Consider the following 14,051-nt stretch of genomic DNA (forward strand, 5'->3'; position numbering starts at 1 on the left):
GTGCCCGGACAACAGATTTAAGGTTGTGTGCGCAGATGAGGTTCCTGATTCCCCAAAGAAGCCTTGGCTGAAAACAGGCACTCTTAGTCATAGAGGAGATATGGTTCTGGAGGTTAAGACATCTGTTGAGGGTGAATCCAAGAGAGCTGACATTCTGTATGACGGGAGAGTGGCCATCCATCCATCCATATCGAAGCAGGGACTCATCCAGTCTTGTATTGGCAAGTTAGCTTTTTCTGGAGAGATCAGAAGAAATTAAGAAATTCTGTTTTTGATGGGTTTAGTTTCAGGTGGTTGTTAGCCATCCAAGTTTGAATTCTACTCAAAGAGTTAGATAAGTGGGTGCAGTCTTCTGGACATGAGACCTTCGTAGCAGAGGAGTAGGAGTGGTTCCCATTTTCTCCAGCTATGTTTACTACTTTTAGATGCTACACAACTTCAGACGTATTGTATGCCTTTCCTATAGCAGCGTACATCCAAGGTTGTAGGAGACATTACATTTCTTGGTTTGGGGGAGGGCACAAGCGGCCTTTGGGAGAGCCAAGTCAAGGGGCCTGGCTTCACTTTAGCAGCCAAAGCATGATCCAAGGCATCAAAAGATGTAAATCCGGAAACAAAAGTTTTGAAAAAATATGATAAAAAGACTTGCAAATTAAAAAAACTTTTTTTCCAACATTTGTTGTTGTCTCAATTTGGTGTGCATACAATTATATCATTGCCTTGAGTAACATCCATTAAAGTAATATTTTTTATACACAAAACAATGAAATATACCTCTTGCCCAGACAGTGATGCCAGGAATTACCCAAAATGTGTCAGTTTGTCAAGTTCTCTGTTTATGTAGCCTACACTGTTGTTAAATGTGTAGTAAAATTATGTTATTTTAATCCCATATGTAAGGGGGATTCTGGTAGAGCACAGATCTTGTACTAATTTACTTCAATTGATTGTTAAGGGAAATGATACATAGTGAAGTAAAGCAATGGGCTGTGGATCACACAAGTTGTAGTTACAAAGGTCCAGTGAGGAGCCAAGCAACCTGTCCCACCGGGAGGTGAAGAGTGTCACCTTATCACTGGAAACAATTTTTTGTTAGACCATCACCCACTCTAGTAGTGGCATGCTTCATCATTGGGTCTCATCCTGATCTCTAAAAAACAGGATGGGCTAAACCATATTCCAAGTAGCACGTTGAATATAAATACCAGCTGGGCCTTTTTGTAAGAATAAAAATACCCTGGACCAACAATGTATCCCTTTGTTAGCGGTTGTTCAGGTATGCCTAGGTGAGGAGGCTAGATTTAGTGTAGTCACCACACCCCCTACGACTGCTGTGGAAACAGTGGCTCCTAAACTGCCAGGCTAAACACCACAAAATCAAGAAGGAGACGGTCGAAGCAGGGAAAACATGAGGTATATGGGCGGCATGACAACCTTAGCGATGTGAGTACAGAATACAGGGACATTCATTCCTATACTTTATTCGATATCTGCTGTACCCAACATTTTTCTATTGATGTCCTATCTGCTTATGGCTCACTTTCAACATGGCTGCATATTGCTAAACTGTGAATACTCGTAATCAGTGTGTGACTACAGGGGTATGCCCTTTCCTCCTCCCATGTTGCCCGCAGAATTTCTCAAATTGGGTACGATAAATTGTCTGCTTTGTGTTTTCATGTGTCATAAGTAAGTCTGCGTTTTAATGTAGACCAAGCTACTTTTTCGCCTTTTGTCAACGATTCCAGCATGCACCTGTGTGCTCCTCCACAGCATTAAATAACCCCCTACACCAGTGGTTCCCCACCTATTGTCCGGGGACCCATGGGGTTCCGCAAAGCCTCCTCAGGGGGTCCGCGACTGCTTAGAAAATTAAATAATATTAACAGATTACGTCCCCAGCTTTCAATAATGACTCAGTGAGGGGTACCCAGATTCCAATAATGATTCAGTGGGGGTCCCCGGGTTTGAGTAATGATTAAGTTGTGGTTCACAGAAGTCAAAAGGTTGGGAACCACTGCCCTACACCATAGAAACGCTAAACTTGAGTTATTGTTATACAGTGGAATCAGTTGTGCACTACAATTTATGAGTGTCATATATTCCAGTGTAGTCATGCAGAAAACATATCACACTTGTAGAGATAATAAGCTCATCAGAATATATATATATATATACACACATATATATATATATATATATATATAAATATATATATACACACATATTTATTTTATATATATATGTGTGTGTGTGTGTGTGTTTTTCCCAACAGAAATCAAGACTCAATATCACTCCAACTTATTAGGCTAGTAAAGCAGTTAATACATATTAAGTGTTGCATAACTGTCTGTGCCCCTTGATCAAAGGGTAGACTGGAAATTAGATTCCGGGGCACTTTTTTGTATAGATGAAAGACCTGCACCTCAATGGATATCTTTATATGGGCTGAAAGATATCACTAGATATATAGGGTAACAGGGTGATTATTTCCAATGTTTACCCCAACATTTGGTTTCAAATCATACGTAAACAACCACTAATAAAGGCATACATTGGTGATTTAAAGAATTGTTATTCTAAAAAAGACCCCGGCCGGTATTTATATCTAAAGTGCTCCCTGGAATATGGTTGAGCCCATCCTGTTTTTAGGAACCAGGATGAGACCAGCTGATGAAGCATGCCAGCACCAGAGTGCTTGAGGGTCTAACAAGTAGTGAATAGGGTGATACTCACAAAAGAGTATTAGTTGGGTGTGGGATACCCATCAGTGTGTGATGATTGCACAACTTGTTCACGCCTCCGCCCGACTGGTCCTCAACGTACCCCGCCGATGCCACATCTCCCACCACCTAAAAGACCTCCACTGGCTCCCCGTGGACAAGAGGATCACCTTCCAGCTCCTCACCCAATCAATCAATCAATCAATCAAAGGCATTTGTATAGCGCACTGCTCACCCGGAGGGTCTCAAGGCGCTGGGGGGGGGGGGGGAAACGCTACTGCTCGAACAGCCAGGTCTTGAGTTGCTTCCTGAAGGCGAGATGGTCTTGCGTTGTCCGGAGGTGGATGGGGAGGGAGTTCCATGTCTTGGCTGCCAGGTAGGAGAAGGATCTTCCTCCGGCGGTGGCTCTGCGGATGCGGGGGACGGTGGCGAGAGCGAGGCTGGCGGAGCGGAGCTGGCGGGTGGGCTTGTGGAAGGTCAGGCGGCTGTTGAGGAACTTGGGGCCCAGGTCGTGGAGGGCCTTGTGTGCGTGGGTGAGGAGTCGGAACGTGATTCTTTTGTTGACGGGGAGCCAGTGCAGGTCTCTCAGGTGTTCGGAGATGTGGCTGTGTCGGGGGATGTCCAGGATGAGTCGTGCTGAGGCGTTCTGGATCCGTTGGAGTTTCATCTGGAGTTTGGCGGCGGTGCCGGCGTAGAGGGCGTTCCCGTAGTCCAGCCGACTGGTGACGAGGGCCTGGGTGACCGTCTTCCTGGTCTCGGTGGGGATCCACCGGAAGATCTTTCGAAGCATGCGCAGGGTGTTGAAGCATGAAGATGAGACGGCGTTGACTTGTCTGGTCATCGAGAGGGAGGAGTCCAGGATGAAGCCTAGGTTGCGAGCGTGGTCCGTTGGCTTGGGGGTGGCTCCCAGGGCGGGGGGCCACCAGGAGTCGTCCCAGGCGGATGGTGATGATCCCAGGATGAGGACCTCCGTCTTGTCTGAGTTCAGTTTCAGGCGGCTGTTCTTCATCCATTCGGCGACGTCTTTCATCCCTTCGTGTAGGCTGGCTCTGGCGGCGTCCGGGTCGCTGGTGAGGGAGAGGATCAGCTGGGTGTCGTCGGCGTAGGTGATGATCTTGAGGTTGTGTTGACGTGCGATGGTTGCGAGGGGGCTCATATAGACGTTGAAGAGGGTGGGGCTGAGCGATGACCCTTGTGGAACTCCGCAGATGACTTCGGTGGCCGCTGACCGGAACGGGGGGAGGCGGACTCTCTGGGTTCTTCCGGCGAGGAATGAGGCGATCCACTCCAGGGCCTTCCCCTGGATGCCGGTGTTGTTCAGGCGCTGTACCAGGGTGCGGTGGCAGACAGTGTCGAACGCTGCGGAGAGGTCCAGGAGGATGAGGGCCGCATTTCCCCATTGTCCATTAGGGATCTGATGTCGTCTGTGGCTGCGATGAGGGCGGTCTCCGTGCTGTGGTTGGCTCGGAAGCCGGATTGCGAGTGGTCGAGGGATCCGTTGGTCTCGAGGAAGGCAGCTAGCTGTCTGTTGACGGTCTTCTCGATGACTTTGGCAGGAAACGGGAGGAGCGAGATGGGGCGGTAGTTCTTGAGGTCGGAGGGGTCTGCAGTTGGTTTCTTCAGCAGGGCACTGATCTCGGCGTGTTTCCAGCACTCCGGGAAGGTGGCGGTGTTGAAGGAGGCGTTGACGATGTCACGGAGGTGGGGTGCGATGATGTGGTCAGCCGTGTTGAAGATGTGGTGTGGGCAGGGGTCCGTAGGGGATCCGGAGTGGATGGTGTTCATTGTGCGTGTTGTGTCTTCGGTGCTGACTGGGGTCCAGGTGCGGAGGGTGGCGGTGGGGGGCATCGGTTCGGTGGTGGGGTTTGTGGTTGGTGGGCCGAAGCTGTTGTGAATGTTGGCGATCTTGTCGTGGAAGAAGGCTGCGAGGGAGTCGCAGAGGTCTTGCGAGGGAGTGATGTCATTGTTTCCGGCGTCGGGGTTGGAGAGCTCTTTGACGATGCTGAAGAGTTCCTTGCTGTTGTGGGTGTTGTTGTCCAGTCGTTCCTTGAAGGCTGTCTTCTTTGTGGCGCGGATCAGTTGGTGGTGTTTGCGGGTGGCGTGTTTGAGGGCCGTCATGTTGTCTGTGGTCTGGTTGGTGCGCCAGGTGTTCTCCAGGGAGCGGCAGTTCTTCTTGGAGGTGATGAGCTCGTCGGTGAACCAGGAGGCTTTCTTGCTGCTGCGTCTGCTGGGGGGGTTCTTCTTCAGTGGTGCGAGGGCGTCTGCGCAGTTGGTGATCCACTGTGTGAGGTTGTTGGCGCTCACAAGGCACTCCACAACGCCGGACCAGCCTATCTGAACAACAGACTCAACTTCTACAGCCCCTCCCGCCAACTCCGCTCCGCTCCGCCAACCTCACCATTGTTCCCCGCTTCCAACGCAAGACCTGCGGTGGCAGATCCTTCTCCTACCTCGCATCCAACACCCTCCCGACCCCCCTGTGACAGACCCAGGACCTTCTCACCTTCAGGAGACTCCTCAAGACCTGGCTCTTCGACCAGTAGCAGCAGCCCACCCCTGTTCCCCTCCAGCGCCTTGAAACCCTAACGGGTACGTAGTGCGCTCTATAAATCTTGTGATTGACTGATTGATTCACAAAGCTGCTGAGTTTCCCATGTCCTTGTGTGATGTGCTGCTCCAGTCCAGATTTTTTCCCTTTTGACTCCTGGGATTTGTAATCCTGTTTTATAATGGAATGAACAACACTACAAGTCCCAGAAATCAAAGAAAAAAATTGGACTGGAGCAGCACATGGACCTAGTAAACTTGCCAGGACTCTTGTGAAGTGGAGAAGCCGCGGTTTGAGACCAGGATTGCACATTGTGCAGTTCAGAGACTGGGGGGTTTCATTCTTGTCTCCGCTGTGCTATGCCAGGGGTCACAGCTCTGTGCCCAGTTATTTAAGGTTAGTAAAGGAAGTTCAATAAATACAGCTATTATACGCTTGTATTGATATGACACTTACTACCCCTCCCCTGACGAGGCGCTATAACAAAACTAACACTAAAAAAAAAAATATATATATATATATATATATATATATAGAGAGAGAGAGAGAGAGAGAAGTCACAATAGTTTAAGAGCTCAGCCAGCAGTAACAATAGACAAACACCTGTTACCTTCGCTTACTCTGCCACCGTCTAAAGTCACTTTTAATTTAAAACATTCGGGGAAGGGGGGGGGTCGCACGCGCCACCCCCGGGTCAAAATCTGGGAGAGATATCCACCACTCCCCGCCAACAGGGCCCATGCCCGCAACCCCCGTGCACATTTCCCATACTCTATTACCGGGCCTCCGCCCAGACCCCGTCCCTGCCCCTCTCCGCCCACCTGTGCCAGCTGCTGCCACACACTCCCGCACCCTCCGCTCCCGGCAGTCCTCTTTCCAGCTCACACCCGGAAGTTCAACGCAATCCGATCGCGACCTCTTCTTCGGCCGCTCAGTTACGGTGGGAGGAGCTCCGACCCCGCCGGGATGAGAGACCCGACAGCCAGGGACCGTTCCCGCTTCCCGTCCAACCGGAGACGCTCTGCCGGGGGCACGTGTCACCGGACTGCGCATCTCTGGGCATGTTTCAAGATGGCCGCCGCCGTCTCCCACTACTATCACTGCGCATGCGTCTTGTCCCCTTTCTATGCTCAAACAGCGCGTACGAAGTACTACTGTCTTCTTACAACTTGTCGCAGCCTCCGTTTCTTGAAATTGAAAACAAAAACTGCCTGGCTTCAAAATGTCCGCAGTGCGCGCACTCATGACCCAAGCTTGTGCTGCCGTTCCCTTCCGGAGAATACGTCACTTCCGCACGTCGCTGTCAAACAAGGCTCTACATGCCCAGACCAAAACAAACCGAAGCCCCGCCCCCGGCAGCCCCACCCTCGAGCGAGGCACCTGGAAGGCACCTAGTTGCCGTGCCTGCGCGCTGGTTGGTCCGAGCGCTTGTCAGTCAGCGGGACCGACTGAGGCTGGGAGCGGACGGCCGGGCGGTGGCTGACCCAGGAGCCGGGCTGCGCGGTAGGTTGGGCTGGGGAGGGGAGCGCAGAGGGGGGGCGAGGAGGTCAGGCACGGCACCGGTTTGGAACTGCCCCTTCCTCTTACCCAATAGCATTGTGAGTGTTTCGCCGGAGGTCAGGCTGCCTGGCCCCAGCAGCCAGAGGGTGATGCAGACAATGCCCGGTGACAGGCGGCAGCTGCTGTAAGTGCCCTTCATGCTCCTGCTGAGGCAACTCCAGGCAGAGATATGGCATGTGTTTTCCAGCTAGGCTGAACTTTTAAACCCTGGCACTTGGGAATGTTGGAGTCGTCAACCCCATGCATTTAAGGTTAAAAGTGAAACTACAAGTCCCAGAATGCAGTGTGTTTTATTTAAAGCTATTTAATGTAACATGAGTATGTTATGAGCAGGTAGGGATCATTGTAAGAAAGATAATTTGTAACACTGGGCCTGAGTAAATGTGTGAAGGTTCAATACTCTGGCCTCAGAGCTGTTATTTGCTACATGTTAAGCGTTAATAGTTTGCCCAGTACATTACAAGTCCTTAAATATACGTGAATGAGCATGGCATGATGAACTTTTCATGCCAGAGCCGGACACCTTGCTTTCTATATTATTGTCTGGCTCTGGCATATTCAGTGGCATTTTCATCACGTGTGACTTTTGATGGGTTGGATGTAACTAGACACCTTATTTTTTGGATCACCAGGCTGTAGGGATAAAGGCATCAGTGACACCGGAGCCCCTGCTGAAGGTCAATAGCATCACAAAGGCACACCGAAATAGATTGTCCAATATAAACAATAATTATAGAAGTATACGTGATTATTCCTGTACATTTATTCTTTCTGAACTTTGTCTACCTAACAAGAAATTCTTAATTCCATTATGCAGTGCTGGATATTTTCTTGGGACTGCCGGGGCCCTCTCCCTGATTCCTAAGCTGTTTATTAAGACTATAAAGCTAGTTTCAGAGCACTTCGGATTGTGACAAGGAGCGAAATAAAGCTACACCTTGTCTGTCCCCTTACTTTTTAGGTCGCACCCTGCAAGACAGCACAGCTGGCTGGTTTGCTAAAGACATCTTGGGGACTTTCAGAAAGTTGATCTAGTAATGCATTCTGCTTGTTGATTACCATTCACTTTGGGGTTTCTAACACATTTTCTGGCTTTCCATTTCCTTTCTTTCTTTGCTTTAGGCTGTCTAGCCTCAGTTTGTTCCTCTTGTTGCTTAAACTGTGTTTTCCACATTGTTCTATAAACTCGATTTCTGTTAACAGGCCTTTAAAGGGGTGCTTGTTTATTTTTCTTTCTCTGACTTAAAAGTGAGAAGATTTATGTGACAATCTTGCTGGATTCTGGGCAAAGGAAAGAGTTTTTTTTCTACCACACAACAACGTTTAAATGAACTGTGTATTTCAGAAGTATGAACGCACAAATGATGCACATTTTTTGTTATTTGTGAAGTGTGCTGGAAACAAATACTATATTATGATCAAAACTTATCATTCAACTAGATGATGCACTTTCCACACAATGTCGGTTGTGCACTGTAAAGTTTCATAAGTAAAACTATGTCTGTGCAAATGTAATGCTCATTTCAATTGAAAATGTATTGTCTACAATGGCAGTGCACTACCACACCATGAATAGTCCACTCTACCCCACTCCATTCTACTCTGCACCTTTCCACACCACTGCACTCTTCTCTGCACCACTCAACTTTACACCATTCTATGCCAGTGCACTCTACATCACTCCATGCCTCTGCACTCTATGCCACTTCACGCTACGCCTCTGTACTCTACTCTGTACCACTCTACGCTGTGCCAATGCACTCTCCGCCACTCTGCTCTACACCACTGCACTCTTCGCCATTGAACTCTACACCACTCCAGTTTAGGCCACACCAATCTACTCTGCACAACTCCCCTCTGCACCATGTACTCATACCACTCTGCAACACTCTACTCTGTGCCAAAACACTCTATGCTAATTCACTTTACTCTGTAACACTCTACTCTATGCTCCTGCACTCTACGCCAATCCACTATTTGCCACTGTAACCTACTCTGCACCACTACAATCTATGCCACTGCACTCCACTCCACACCACTTTACACCATCACACTCTATGCCACTCTACGCACCTGAACTCTATCCTGATCCACTCCACTCTATGACACTTCACTCTATTCTGAAACAATCTACTCTACGGCACTACACTCTACTCTGCGCCGCTCCACTCTGTGCCACTGTACTCTATGCCTTTATACTGTTAACCACTGCACTCCACGCCAATGCACTCTATACAACTGCACTCTGTCACCGCTGTCTATGCCACTGCACTCTACTCTGCATCACTGTATTTTGCGCTACTGTACTCTACGCCACTCTACACCACTGCACTCAGACTCTCTACTCTTCAACACTGCACTCTCCGCCACTGCACTTCTCCATTCTATGCCACTACATTCTATGGCACCATACTCCACTCTTTGCTACTCTGCACCCCTGCACTATATGCCACTTGACTGCACACTGCACTCTTTGCCATTCAACTGTACTCTGCACCTCTGCATCAGTCAACTCTACGCCACTGTACTCTCCTCTGTGCTACTCTACCCTGTCGCACCTTCATAATGCACCACTCCACTCTGCACCACTGCACTCTACCATGCACCACTCTAATATATGCCACTGCATTCTATGATGCTGCATGGTACGCCACTGAATTTAATGCCACTGCAATTAACGTCACTGCACTCTACGTCATTAAATTCTGCAATAATCTACAGCAGTGGTTCCCAACCTGTGGTACAGGGACCCATGGGGGTCCACAAAGCCTTCTCAGGGGGTCCGCGACTGCTTAGAAAAATAAATAATATTATCAGATTAATAAAGTTAAATAAATAGAGTGGCTAAATGTACAATTAAACATTTAAAAAAGTTCTGTAAATGTCAAGGATTTTGAAAATGGAGCCTAAAATTAAATTAGTATCCTCAGATTGATTTGTTGGAGCAGCGCGGGTGCATAGAATATAGTTTGGACGATCTGTGGCTTCAACTGATTTTAGAAAAGCTGCAACCTTCCTATAATTTTTTTAAAAAAAATGTTTCCATTTATTTATATTTGTTTGCAAATTAAATAAAATGTGTTATAATTTGTGAGTGTGTTTGATGAATGCTTGTTTCTGTATTTTCTTTGTACTGTTTTGCGATTCCAATCATTGTCAATGTTTGGGCCGGGGTCCCCAGCTTCCAGTAATGACTCAGTGGGGTGATCCTGGATTCCTATAATGATTCAGTGGAGGTCCCAGGGTTCCTGTAATGATGAAGTGGGGGATCACAGACGTCAAAAAGTTTGGAATCACTGCTCTGTGACAATGTACTGTACACCAGTTCACTCTACACCACTTGACACGACTCCACACTAGCATGTGACACTCCCTGCCACTTCACTTTACTCCACTCTTCGCTATCCCTCTCTACAGCCCTCCACGCCGCTCTCCTCTACGCCACTAACATTTAGCCATGCTGAACAGCAGCCACGCTGGGGAGCAACATGGCTAAAACACATTGCCAAAGCCAATAGCTCTTTTATAGGCAAGACCTATTGGCTTTGGCAATGCTTGGTAAAATTATGTTGAAACCACTCATTAAAGCTTTCAGCACAACAAAAGAGTTCTTAGGACTCAAGAGAGCCACCAATTCCGATAAAGTTGCTGTTTCACAAGATTGACTTTTGTATTTCTGCTACCGTTATAATTATTAATGACTGCACCCTTGTCTTGGGTTCAGAGTTCAATAAGAACTAAGGGCCAAATGTAGGAAGCATTTTGCTTGGTGCAAACTGCGACAATCGCAGTTTGCGCCATGCAAAATGCTCATCGCGATGCTCATTCACAATTTGCGAGTCAGTACCGACTCGCAAATTGTGAATGCGACTCGCAAATAGGAAGGGGTGTCCCCTTCCTATTTGCGAATCGCATCGCAATGCTAAATTGCTTTGTGACAGCGAATGCGGTTGCAAACCAATTTGCAGTTACCACCAGTGTCACACTGGTGGTAATGCATTTGCAAAAGGGAAGGGGGTCCCCAGGGGACCCCTTCCCCTTTGTGAATGTTGCCAAAAAGGGTTTTTCAGAGCAGGCAGTGGTCCAATGGACCACTGCCTACTCTAAAAAAACGAAACCAAATGGTTTTGTTATTTTTTATTTATTTTGCAGTTCGTTTTCCTTTAAGGAAAACGGGCTGCAAAATAAAATAAAAAAACTGCTTTATTTAAAAAGCAGTCACAGACATGGAGGTCTGCTGTCTTCAGCAGGACACCATCCCTGTGAGTGCAGGGAATCGCTTTGGGGTCACAAAATGCGACCCACCTCATTAATATTAATGAGGTGGGTCTTTGCGACCCCATAGCGATTCGCAGACGGTGTCTGACACACCGTTCTGCATCAGGATTTGCGATTCGGAAATTGCGAGTCGCACCGACTTGCAATTTCAGAATCGCAAATTCTCACATTGCTACATCTGGCCCTAAAGTGCCACTAAAGGTATATTGTACTAAAACTATGAGTCGCGCCTCAGATGGTGGAGAGGTCTATTACGCTATTTGGGTTTATACTTCATGACCATGACAGGGTATAATACCGATATTAATCCTGGCAGAACACCGGAGAATATCACTAACATTAATTAAAAAAAGGTCTCCTACATAGGTTTTCTGGTGGAGCCATATGGAAGATTAATTATTCAATCATAAAGTTCTTTCAGTGGTTACATACACTTTTCTTTAAATCTGTTGATAAATTCATTAATGAATTCATCTGGTCAAAGAAACGGGACGGGCAGCGGGATCTGGAAAATCAGGGCCTGAGTGCATCTAACAAGACTACATGGCCGAGTATCTTACCACCATCTAGGTCTGAAATATTCACCCCAAGGCTCAAACTAGAATCTTCTTATGAATCCAGAGAACATAATGAACCAATAGAAGATATTTTTTAAATTGGGAATCTTTAATAGCGCAACCTGCTGGCGCTGTAATAAGAGTGGATCTTCACTTCACATGGTACATGAATGATACCCTTCTGTGATGCGAATCAGAGAGCTGAGTGATAGATGGAAGTTTAAAACCAGAGTGTGTGGGTTTGGGGATAATTTTTGCTGCCCCATGGATGTGACAGACAAGATGACTGTTCTACCTCTCTGTTTGTTACTGGCGGTATTGTGGTAGACGATTGGTTTCAGGGAGCTAAAGAAAATGTCTTCTCGCGTCATGGTAGTCTTGGTTCTGCTATGCTTGCCGGTGCCCTTTAGATATGATAGGCAGATCTAATTTCAAAATATTTAAAGAAGACACGTTGCGAGTTAACTTGTCTCTTTAATTACAGCATGCAAATCCTCCATGCGCGCTCTTGATACTTCCGGTGCCCATTGGCACGTTTATTAGATAAGCTTCATCATTTGAAATGGACAGTCACAGAAGGTTCTGTTAATCTTAAATCGAAATGTCATTGCTTTGGTCCAAAAGGTACCACTTTCTTGGAACTCTCTCATTTTCCTTTCAGCCTACTAATACTCACCCTCTTTTTCTTGGGTTTCTTCTGAGCTTCGCCTCCAGTCTCTCTTCGTATTTTCCTCTGTTTTCTTCATCTTCTTTCATTCTTAGTATTAACAGCTGTAGTGTGAGAGTGTGCCACCTTCTCTGTGGTCAGCACCATTTTCTGACTGATGATGCTGGTTTGTGAACTCTGCACACTGGAGTTCAGCTGTCCAGTGCAGGGTGCTGGTGTCTGACCTTACAGCCTTGTAAAAGAGTCTATTCCCCAATTGGCATATCTAACTTTTTGGCAAGGTTATGTGGTCTGTGGCACTGGATATACACAAATAACAGGAAACTGGAAAACGAAACATGGATTTAGGCTGCATGGGACGAGCTCGGACCACATTCATTGAACAGAACAGCGAAGAGTCGGTCACCTTCTTATCAGAGCTGGTCTTGAGGTGGTGATGGGACAGTTGGAGCGCTTCAGGAATTATGGAATGGCAGCATTAAGTGGTTGGACCTGTTTCATAAAAGATACTACTTTGATGGTGAAGATTTATGCGATTGGTTCGGAGCCTGGAGGATCCCCCTTAAATTTACTAAGGAGCCACCCCAAGACATCCACACGGCAGAAGTCAGCTGCATGCCAAGAAAGGGAAATCACCACCACATTGGTTCAATGGGAAGATGATAGGACGGACGGCTTCATATTTGTTGCATGCCCCTCGTCCAAGTTAGAGACAGATTTGACTGCTGATGAGATTAGGATTATACATAAAACTTGATTTAAATACGAAGATGGTGGCTCCTAGTGGTCTACACTGTGATTGTGGTGCTCTGGCAAAGTTGCACATGTGTTTCTTATACGTCTTAAATATCTCCAGTGTGGCAAAATATATTTACGACTCCTGTTTGTATTAAGTTCAGCTTTCTTCTTTATATTTTATATGGCATCTCCAAATGTAGCTCTTGGTATTGCTCACGTTTTAAAGAATATGTCCTAGTTAACGTGTATTTTAATTGTTGTAAATTTACTGCTATGTGTTTCTCAAGACTGAAATGGTCTCTGAAGGTAATAATATTAACTCGTACTAATAGAGGCATAATTCGTGCCTCTGTACTGCTGGACATGCATTGAAAAGATGCTTTTCTGAATTGCTTCTAACTTTGCTCCTGTTGATGATCCTTTTGGAAAAAGGTTTTGACCATTTAACATTTTTGTGGCAAATTGGACGCAGAAAGATTGTGGAGGCAGGCGGCAAAAAGTATAGGCTTCCCAAATGTACACCTTTTCCTTGTAATACCAATAGGGAATTCAGTCCTGAGATAGCTACACAATACGTTTGAATGAAAGTTCACATATATATCACTGAAAGGTGTAGAGAGCTTCGCTGCATATATTGCTTTTTACTAGTTTTCTTAATATTTATCCAGGTATTTTTAAAAGTAAAAAGTAGACGGGCACTCCAGTACCCCTTGACGCTTAATACATATTTGTATTAATGTTTACAAACAGCTGAAAATGAAACTTGGGGCAATCTTCAAATCTACTGGCGAGCATGTGTGCATGTTGATAAATATCAGCACAGAAGGATGATGGAGGGAGTGCTGAAACTTTTCACTCACTCACCACCAGTCACAAATCTGGGTAGAAGGCCTTGACATCCCCGCCCTGAGGCCTGCACGGGCATTATCCTGGCTGGGAGCATCACTTTAAAAGATACAGGCCCTCGACCCTGGACACTG

The 14,051-nt window shown here is 46.7% G+C and overlaps 2 protein-coding genes across 6 annotated transcripts in view; one reads left to right on the top strand and one right to left on the bottom strand.

The window, feature by feature from the left end:
* Positions 1-6,229, bottom strand: part of ANKZF1 (ankyrin repeat and zinc finger peptidyl tRNA hydrolase 1) — a 116,779-nt gene extending 110,550 nt beyond the window's left edge. For 3 of the 5 annotated variants that reach the window (XM_069227190.1, XM_069227188.1, XM_069227192.1), the window contains exon 1: positions 6,093-6,229. The gene's annotated coding sequence lies outside the window, so the exon portion shown is untranslated. Of the gene's footprint in view, positions 1-5,881; positions 6,018-6,092 lie in introns of those variants that run through there. The other 2 variants (XM_069227191.1, XM_069227189.1) reach the window with 1 other exon arrangement.
* A 319-nt stretch (positions 6,230-6,548) lies between these two features.
* Positions 6,549-14,051, top strand: part of ATG9A (autophagy related 9A) — a 131,326-nt gene continuing 123,823 nt past the window's right edge. Inside the window, exon 1 of the mRNA XM_069227186.1 lies at positions 6,549-6,774. The gene's annotated coding sequence lies outside the window, so the exon portion shown is untranslated. The remainder of the gene's footprint in view (positions 6,775-14,051) is intronic.

Source organism: Pleurodeles waltl, chromosome 3_2, assembly GCF_031143425.1.
Source record: "Pleurodeles waltl isolate 20211129_DDA chromosome 3_2, aPleWal1.hap1.20221129, whole genome shotgun sequence".
Taxonomy (NCBI): Eukaryota; Metazoa; Chordata; class Amphibia; order Caudata; family Salamandridae; genus Pleurodeles; species Pleurodeles waltl.